The sequence below is a fragment of the Branchiostoma lanceolatum genome, chromosome 5 (genome assembly GCF_035083965.1).
Source record: "Branchiostoma lanceolatum isolate klBraLanc5 chromosome 5, klBraLanc5.hap2, whole genome shotgun sequence".
Classification (NCBI taxonomy): domain Eukaryota; kingdom Metazoa; phylum Chordata; class Leptocardii; order Amphioxiformes; family Branchiostomatidae; genus Branchiostoma; species Branchiostoma lanceolatum.
The window spans coordinates 24,393,095-24,403,179 of NC_089726.1; the positions used below are offsets into that span (position 1 = coordinate 24,393,095).

At 46.6% G+C, this 10,085-nt stretch overlaps 1 pseudogene; it reads right to left on the reverse strand.

Annotated features, from left to right (window-relative positions):
• Window positions 1-1,410: 1,410 nt before the first annotated feature.
• Window positions 1,411-8,777, reverse strand: LOC136435983 (uncharacterized; annotated as a pseudogene).
• Window positions 8,778-10,085: the final 1,308 nt, after the last annotated feature.

The following is a 10,085-nucleotide window of genomic DNA, read 5'->3' on the forward strand; positions in this document are numbered from 1 at the left end:
CTTCAACTATATTGGCAGGGCCATCACCCTAGACTGTAAGTCTGACCCAGATGTCAAGCGCAGACTTGGAATCGCTTCTCCAGCCTTTGCCAGTCTTGACCGTGTTTGGCGTTCCAGACATCTCTCCAGAACGGTCAAGCTGAAGATCTACAACAACACCTTTCTGTTCGCCTCTACGGAGCTGAGTCATGAACTCTTACCAAGTCACTGAGACAGAAACTGGACTCCTTAGACACCCGTTGCCTGAGAAACATTGCAAGCTGAGTCACCAATCTCTTATGCTCGCTGTACGCCGGTCGCTAGCTTATCCGTTTACTTGCGTTTGTCGTTTCTAGCGCGTCCTTTACCATCTTTGTTCTTTGTTAGATCTTGGCAGCTGCAGCCCTTTGTCTTTCGCTCCCTCTCAACGTGTGTTGTTTGGCTCCCTTCCTATCCTGCACTAGCTTCCAAGTGGTGTCCACTCCTTCTTCTCTTGTTTGCGGTATCCTAGTATTTCTTTACTGGTGTCTGTGAGTACTTTGTGTACCCTTTCGCTAGTGACGTTTATATCATCAACCAGTATGTCTTCTAGCACCTGAAACCTGTTCTTGAGTTCCGCAGCAAACTGCCTCTTTACTGCTTGAATACAGCTGAGGGTCAGATGTTGACTTCATACAACAGGTTCATACCATGGAATATCTTTCTTTCAGTTTGAATTTTGAATTATTGATATGTAGAAAAACGTACACTATCATAAAACTGCTAAAAAATCTAAGAGAATATAATACCAAACAAACAGCCTACCTCATTATGCATATCATTTGAAATTATAATATCAAGTACAACAATGGTCTGGGCGACAACCGCTTATCTTTTTAAAGTTCCCTTCACGCTAGAACTTTGGTGTTGACGTCATATACTGTAAATTTAACTGGCGCCATACAGAGGGCTGCTGATTGGATGGCATCATACGCCAAGCAATTCTACCTCGCTCTTCGTTCTACTTAGAAATGAGGTCATCTGTGCTAAAGAAAATTGCCTCAATCTTAAGATACTGTAAATCACTTTAATATAGCGGCAGGAAAATATGGCGGTTTGGGGAAAATGGAGTAGGTCACTGCACTTAATTTTAACGGTTTGAACAAACATTACTGTCTCAAATATTAGTGATCAAATATTAGCGATGATGAAATTTTAGCGGTTGACTAGTGACAGTTAAATCAGCTAAAATTAAGTTACAGCTAACAAATCAAGAATTACAGTACTTGAAATGTTATCAATCGTGAGGTTTTCAAATATTTTGTTGTACAGTGCAAGAATGTCCTTTGCCACAAAGTTAGTGTCATCTTGTTCTAAAATGAGACAACGTTCGAAATCTGTAAGACGTCCCTGTTTCAGTTTGTCGGGGCTTCGGAGTATCACATGCAAACTCGGCTCTTTGCGATTATTGAGTTGACGGGTCTGTCTTTACGGCGTTTGGGAGATACAAAGGGTTTATCATTACTGCACTAATTGCAATGACAAGTAAATGTGCAGGCCATGTTGTTCTTGAAACAATATAACTTTCCGACCTTCCCTAAAGAACGACTTCATGTTTTTAAAGTTTATTTTTCTGTTTAATTTATAAACACAATAGACAAAAAAGAGAACAGAAAATTAGCACCTTAGATATTAATATTCCCTAGTTTTCTCCTATATACTCCTGCTTTCTGCTGTATTCTTCTTTTGCCTATATCGTCCCGTTTTCTGCTATATTCTCCTAGTTTAACTGGACAGACATGTTATAGGATAGTCGTGCGCACGTCACGAAGAAAAAAGGATAGGAGTAAGGGGGTTGAAAGGGGTCGATGTGGGAGCTGGGAGGTCAAAGACCGAGGGAAAGCGATACTCCAAGGACTGCGGACTTGGTCTCCAGAATGTAACCTTCCCTTGCTTCCACACTTCGCCAACCACCATGATGCGCGATAAGCCGGTCTGAGACACCCATGGCTGCTGCAGTGCTTGCACCACCCGAACGAAGGCTGTGTAGACCGTATTTGGTGGAGTCCAAACCGATGGTTGACAGCATGGCGAGGACTTTTTCTCGAACCCAAGTGTAAGACATAGGATCTCGCCGTAGGAAGAGGTTGCCATTGTGGTTAGCAACCCTACGGAAAAGCTTGATGTGGCCGGAGGAGTTGGAGGACTTGAGGAAACGTTTGAGTAGAGAGACAGGGCAGGAGACAGAGTCTGTTGCGGCAATGCAGATCCAGTGACCTTCTCTGAACTGGTCGTTTTTGCGTTTCTCAAGGAAGAGGGCAGCGTAGCCTTCGCAGAAACTCACGCCGTCTACATGCAGTTGGCTCAAGTCGTCCCAGCGTAGAAACCCGGAAAAGCCGACGACAATGAGGCAGAGTGAGTGTCTGTAAGGAATCAATGTTCGTTGAAGGTGAGGTGTAAGTGGTACACAGCTGTCGGATGTTGCATGGAGTCAGGGGCAGCTTCTCGGAGGCCGGTCTCGCGAGGATTCGCTTGGCAGCTTGTAGGACTTGTGATGGTAGAGGGTGGGTGTGAGGTGACGGGTGGCCAGCTTTACGATGCGCCCAGGCGACGGCGAAGGTTACGGCTTCCAGTGGCGCGGCTGAACGAGAAGCTTGCAAGAGTTTAAGCAGGTACAGGGCCAGATGCGGACCGTGGGCTGGGAGGGATGGTAGTCCCTTGGAGAAGGCGAAAAGTTCCCAGCTGCGGAAATATCTAACGTACTTCTTGATGGTGCTGGGAGCTCTGTCGGCGATGATGATGGAAGGTAGACTGGAGGCCAGACTGCGAAGCTCTGGGTCTGTCAAGTCCTGGAGTTCAGGGTAGGGGCGGGAGGAGGCGATGGCTGGAGAGGGCGGAAGGAATGTGTGGGGGTGTGGAAGAGTTAGGATTAGAGAGAGAGGAGGTCGCCCGTCCTGGGAGTAAGGACATAGTAAAGGATAACAATATAAGACGAGTTCCCTCGAGGGCGAGTTATGGTAGGGACCACAATAACAAGAACAAGCTGGGTTCTAACAAGACAAAACAAAAAGGGCCAAGCTTGTTGGTAACAACACGGCGTTAGCTTCCAGTACGTGGTAACAACAAGTTGAGATAACTTAAGTGTAGATAAGTTCAAGGTAAGAATATAAAACTATAAGGGCAGCTAACAGTGCTGCAAAGTAACGCTAAGTAACTAGTTAATTCAAGGTGAAAATAACAATCTACTAAGTAAGCACTGCAAACTCATCCAACGGTAAAGAAGGTCCGGGGCTCACGTACAGAAGTCGTAGGTGATAACACGCAGAGAGGACCCAATGGTTGGTTAACACAGTTTAAGCAATAAAACTATAACAGTACTAACAGTGCTGCAACGTGACGCTAAGTAGCTAGGTGAGTCAACACGAAGGTAAACACCCTTCTAACGAGTAACGAAGGTAAACATCTTCTAAATAACCAATACTGACAGTTCCAAGTGAGAATGTCCGTAACACAGGAAGTTAAGTTGAAGGGTTGTTTGATGGTAACAGTCAGTAACGATGGCATACCGCCGGGTCGTGTAGAGCGTAAATACAACATGTGAGACGACAGTCCAAACTAGCAGCCGCTCAGGAACGACGTCCAATGGGTCTGTAGGGCACGTAATAGATGGTAGTCTTAAGTGGACGAACGGCGGAGGGTAACAATCGTCTAGTCACCCGCGTCGACTCGGTGGAAGTGGATCAGGAGTACGCTGGACGTGAAGTCGGGGAGTCGAGATACACGCGTCCGCACAGGGGACGTGAGGGCAGATGGTAGAAAGGCACGCGTCCACACGGGGGACGTTGAAATCATGTTGGAGAACCGCAGGCGTCCACTCGGGGGACGTGAGGTCAGGTAGTAAGATCGCACACGTCCACACAGGGGACGTGGGGTCAGGTGGTAGCACCGATACGTCCACACGGGGGACGGGCAGTCAGGTGTTAGGTTGGCACGCGTCCACACGGGGGACGGGCAGTCAGGTGTTAGGTTGGCACGCGTCCACACGGGGGACGGGCAGTCAGGTGTTAGGTTGGCACGCGTCCACACGGGGGACGGGCAGTCAGGTGTTAGGTTGGCACGCGACCACACGGAGCGTGAAGCCGATGTAATTATGCACGTGTCTACACAAGAGACGAGATGTCAGGGTGTCGGGGTCGCACACCCACACAGGGCGTGAAGATGATGAAGTCACGATTGGAGGTCCGACGTGGTGTGAAGTACGATCCACGGTTGTTTGTCAGGAATTCAACATCGGGCAAGGAGTCAGGTGTCGAACTCCGTCCGACCGCCCATGGGGAAGGTTAGCCCTTGGCGGTGGGGACGGGTAAACCCAACAGCGAGAGGACACTGCGAACTACACTCCCTAAGCGAGAGGAGTTAGAAAGTAATTTATCAGTGACCAAACACATTTGGGGTGAGAGGATGGACGGTGTCGCGTCACTGTCGGGGTGGAAGGGTGTGGGGGGGAAGGAGGCGAGACAGAACAAACTCAAACCGAAGTAGGGGGGGAGGGGAGGGGAGGGGAGATCAAGGGAGTACACCGGGGATAAAACAAGGTTTGGTTACAAGGGGGGATTGCAAGGGTGGGCATGGTTGGCACAATCCGCACAGGCAGAAGCGTAGTGCCAAAAGTCGGAACCCAAGGGGAACACGGGCAAATGCGGAATTTGAGGGAGCACCACTCAGGAGGTCGGGGCCAGGTGGGAGGTCTGTCCAGTTGAGAAAGGTGGCAGACAGATTTCGTCCGTCAGGGCAGAGGAGTGGCCACCAAGCGGCCGAGCGCCAGAATGGTGTGATAAGCGTTCCACAGCAGGCGTCCTGGTTAACCTTGGAGAGAACTTTCGGGATTAGACGAGGGGGAGGAAAGATCCAGTTTGTGTGAAGAGTCCAAGACGACGTGAAGGCATTAACCGAGTCGGCTTGTGGGTTCCACCACCTGGATGAAAAGGGTGTCAATTGGGCAGAAAAGCTAATGGCGAAACGGTCGTACGTAAACGGACCCCACAGTATGTGAAGCGTCTGGAAGACAGACACGCTCAGCTTGTAGTCGTCTAAGTCAAAGATCTTAGACAAGTAGTCGGCTTGTTCGTTCCTGTCTCGGGGTATCCAATCTGGAGTCAAATGAATGTGGTGTTGGGAATATAAAGTGTATATTGTGACAGCTTCTTCTTGCAGGTGTGGAACTCGGCTACCCCCGGAGAGTATACGGGCAACGTTTTGGTTATCGGTTCGGTGGAGAAGCTGCTTATTTGGGAGAAGGTGGATAAGTGATTGGAGTACCAGTCTGGTACCGAGAAGTTCCCTGTAAGTGGAGCTTGTGGCCGTTCCCAGTTGCCCCTCGCCGTATGGGTTGATCCGAGAGTTACAGTAAAACCACCCCAGGCGTGATTACTGGCGTCAGAGTAAGTGATAATATCAACTGAAGGAGATGGGGTCTAAATCGGGTAACCTAGTACACGAAAGAAATTGTCTCTCCAAAAATGGAGTTCGTCCTTCGCCGCTTGTGGTAGGCGATGTCGGGAATCCCATGTGGGTGCGCTGGAAATGAAAGAGTACAGGCTCCTTGTCCATAATCGTGCGACAGGACCAAGGGCTAAACTCATCGACACAAGATTCCCTGTTATGCGTTAGCATTGGAAATATAAGTGAGCAAGAGTTTGCAAATTATTTTGAAGAGTTATATAATGGGAGTGAAGAAGACTACACACATGAGGAACACAGCAATATGAGCGAGCTTATTGAGCACATGTTGTATAACGAAGACCAGGGTAGAAATAGTTTAGACGCAGAAATAACAGAAGACGAAATTTTAGATAGCGTTAGAAACCTAAAAACAAACAAGGCACCAGGCATAGACAACCTTTTACCAGAGTTCTTTCGTGAGAGCACTTTTGCCTTAACTGAAGTCACTGTTTAATAAGTGTTTTACACTAGGAGTTATACCACAACAGTGGACAATAGGTATTATACAGCCACTGTTTAAATCTGGCTGTAAAGATGATGCAGCAAATTACAGAAGCATAACCTTATTATCAGTGTTTGGTAAAATATTCCTTACAATCTTGGGGAATAGACTTAACAACTAGGCTCAAGTAGAAGGCAAGTTGGTGGAATCTCAAATGGGTTTCAGAAAAGGATATGGTGTGCTTGATAACCTGTTCTGTTTAAATTCTCTGATACACAAATACCTTACAAGGCCACGTGGACGTTTTTACTGTGCATTTGTTGATTTCTCCAAAGCATTTGATAGTGTAAATAGAGTGTACTTGTGGTGGAAATTGCTACAGGGGGGAGTAAGTAGCAAAATGGTGAAACTTGTGCAATCCTTATATCAGGAAGTAAAATCATGTGTCAGAGTTAAGAATCAGTTAAGTGATATGTTTAGATGTAACAAGGGAGTACGCCAGGGCTGTATCTTATCACCTTTCCTATTTGCATTCTTTGTAAGAGATTTAGACGACCATTTGATACAAAGCGGGTGCAGAGGTATACAAGTAGGAGATGTGGAAATTGTAAGCTTGATGTTTGCAGACGACTTAGCACTGTGCGCTGACTCAGTAATAGGCCTCCAAAGGGTCTTAAATGCATTAAACACATATTGTAACAAATGGCAGTTAACAGTAAATTTAGTTAAGACTAAAGTAATGGTGTTTCGAAATGGGGGGAAACTTAGACGGACTGAGAGATGGTTTTATGCTGGGAGTAAAGTAGAGGTAGTAAGCACCTACAAATACTTAGGTATAATAATCTCATCAAGTGGTAATTGGTTTAAAGCACAGGAGACTCTTGCAGGTCAGGCTTCTAAAGCAATTTTCATATTAAAAAAGAGGATTCATAAATTTGGAGTGTTACCACCACAACTAGTTTTTAAAATGTTTGACACTATGATTCTTCCTATCATGATGTACGGAAGTGAAATATGGGGTTTTCACCCTTGTAAACAATTAGATATAGTTCATAACAAATTTTGTAAGTTTTACCTAGGTCTTGGACAATCCACACCAAACATTGCAGTATTGGGGGAACTGGGTAGATATCCACTGAGCACCCTCAGACACATTAGAATTATTAAGTTTTGGGTTAAAGTGTTAGAATTAAATAATAACAGATATACTAAGAAATGCTATAAACTATTATATGACCTGGACCAGGTGGATAGGAAATCCTGGGTAAGTGAGGTTAAACAGTTATTGATTGCACATGGCATGCAGGAAGCATGGTTTAACCAAGGAGTTGGGAACAAAGATGAATTTATTGGAGTATTTAAGAAAAGGACTAAACGTTATGCAATACAACTATGGAATGATCAATTGGAAACTTCAAATAGGCTGAAAACATATGGTGAAATCAAAGACAGATTCTGTACAGAAAGATATTTAAGTATTATCAATGTCTTTAAATATAGGAAAGCGCTCGCGCAGCTGAGATGCTCAGCCAACACACTAAGAATAGAGGTAGGACGTCACTCAAATATCAATAAACAGAACAGGTTATGCCCATTATGTGATGAGGGAGTTATTAAGGACGAGTACCATTTCGTTATGGAATGCCCTTTTCTCAAAAGATTAAGAGCCATGTTGTTACCCTATTATTATGTCAAGCAGCCAAATCCACACAAGTTTACTGAGTTGATGGGGGGGGCCCTCTACTGATGTAATTAGACGCCTTGGAAAATATGCTTACTTTGCTTTCGCCATAAGACACCAACACATCAGCAGTTTACACAGCACATCTGACATGTCCATTTAATCTCTTTATGTTTTATGACACGATTACTCTATTGTTGATTTGATTATGTTATGTTATTTTGACCTTGCACTGCACGAAATGGCCTCGTATCCCGGCGTATACGTACAGGGATTCCTCCGGAAATATTCCATATCCCGGTGCGGATTTAGCGTTTCCGTTAGTTTTAACGGATACGCTAAATCCGCACCGGGATATGGAATATTTCCGGAGGAATCCCTGTACGTATACGCCGGGATACGAGGCCATTTTGTGCAGTGTTGGTTTTATGATTTAGTATTAATTAATTTACCATTACTTTACTGGGTGTAACAGCTTTTAATTTTTGTTAGTAATGACAAAACTTTTCAAGTGTTATTTCATTTTGCTCATTTGTTATTCTGTATTTTGTACTGTGTTGAATTTGTGTTTCATGCTTTACGTTCGTTTATTTATTTACTGTGATGTTAATGTTGATCAGTTGTGATTATCTTTTTTATTCTGTGTACAAATTTGTTGCAAGAGCCAATTGTTGGCAGAAAGCAAATAAAGTTTATTCATTCATTCGTTATGCGTGCAACAGACCGTGCCGAGATGCTGTCGGAAGAGGAGATTGCGTTAGTGATGAGAGCGGAAAAAAGTTCGCATCGGCTCGCCACTCATGCGGGGAATACAGTAGCTCTTAGGGGGGGGGGGGCTTGGTGGGCTAATAGCCCCAAGTCTGCTAAGTCTTGCCGCATGGTTGCGGCCATGTGGGCGCATCCCTGAAATGAACCATCTGCACCTGAGCCATCATCTAAATACATAAAGCAACGAAACCCTTGACCTCTCCAGTGAGCCACTACTGGGCGCATAATTTTGGTGAAGACGTAAGGGGCTGGAGAGAGGCCAAAGGGCAATAAGGCAAACATAAAGAAACGGTTGGACCAGGTGAAGCCTAAATAAGGTATATGGTAATCTGCTATATCTATGTGATGATAACCATTCTTCAGGTCAAAATTGAAGAACCAGTCACCTTTGTGGAAAAGATCGATTAGACATGGGAGGCCACCAAAGGAAATTTAAACTTAGCTAAATGTGTGTTAAGGAAATGCAGATTGATGATGAGGCGAAGTTTGCCGCCCTTTTTAGGGACGACCTTGAGGGGGCTGCAGAGACGCAGGTGGTCTCTGGTTGGAACTTCCAAAATGCTTCCCACGGTCAGTAGTTCTTGGATGGCAGAGTCGACAAAGGCGCTGTGTGTGTGACAGGACTGTTGATTAGGGAATGTTTTATTAGGTGGAAGTTGTAAAAACGGGAGACAAAAACCGTGTTGGATGATGCGGAGGACAAAGGGACTGGCGCCAATGGAGCGCCACTTGTCCAGATGTTCTCGTAACCGCCCACAGACTTGTGGGTGGTCGGCATCCTGTTCATAAAGGATGTGCGTGTCATCATCAGGGGGGTCAAACGAAGCCGACGTACAAGAAACAATGGGGTATAAGGTGTTGGGGCCAGAAGAAATGGCGGGAGTTAGCTCTGGTACAACAAAGTCATCAAAAGGTTCTAAGGACTGGGTGAAAGGGATATCAGAATGGGCACAGGATAGACTGCTGGGGAGGAAATCCTGTGGGAAGAAAGGCGGATTACTTGCTGCCAAACTTGGGGCAGTCTTTGGCTCTGTGAGACGTGTCGCCGCAAGTGAAGCAGCCGGCATGGCCGGGTCCTCGTGGAGAGCGAAAATCCTGTGAAGGGGGGCCAGAGGGGGGTCTAGAGACTGTAGAAGTTGGGCGGTTATGAGAAGGGCGGGTAGGGGCAGAGGAGAAACGCCGACGTTCCTCCTCGACTGCCTTGTCCAGCGTGACTCCTCATCTCTAGAAGAAAAAGTGACTTCATTATTAGAATGGAAGCGGTCCACAGCCGCCCACAAAACCTTGTCTGCTAGAATGATATCACGATTTCTAGTATCCAACTCACCAATCGCCTGGTCCAGTAGGTCGTTCTTTTCCTCCGGGGAGCGGATGAGCTTAGCCGTGGTCAGCTGCTCGCGCAGGTTGACGTTGAAGTTGTAGTTCCTCTTGTTACCTTCGCGGGCCCAGGTTCTGCTGGAGGTGGGCGTCTGCCCGTGCCTCGCGCACGGACCTCGGTTTGCAAGGACTCCAGTCGCTGGTCAACAGCAGCCTGACGCCTCTCCATGCGGGACAGTACCGCCATCACCGGGTCAGCGTCTTCAGGTGGGGTCGAGCGTCAAGAGGGGCCTGGTTCGCATCTTGGAGGGGGTGGACCGAAAACAACGCGGGGTATGGCTCGGAGCCGCCGGTGGTGTCTCCGGGCCTGGGTCGGAGTCGTCGGGAGCTGAGCTTGTCGAAGCGGTGGTAGCCAAA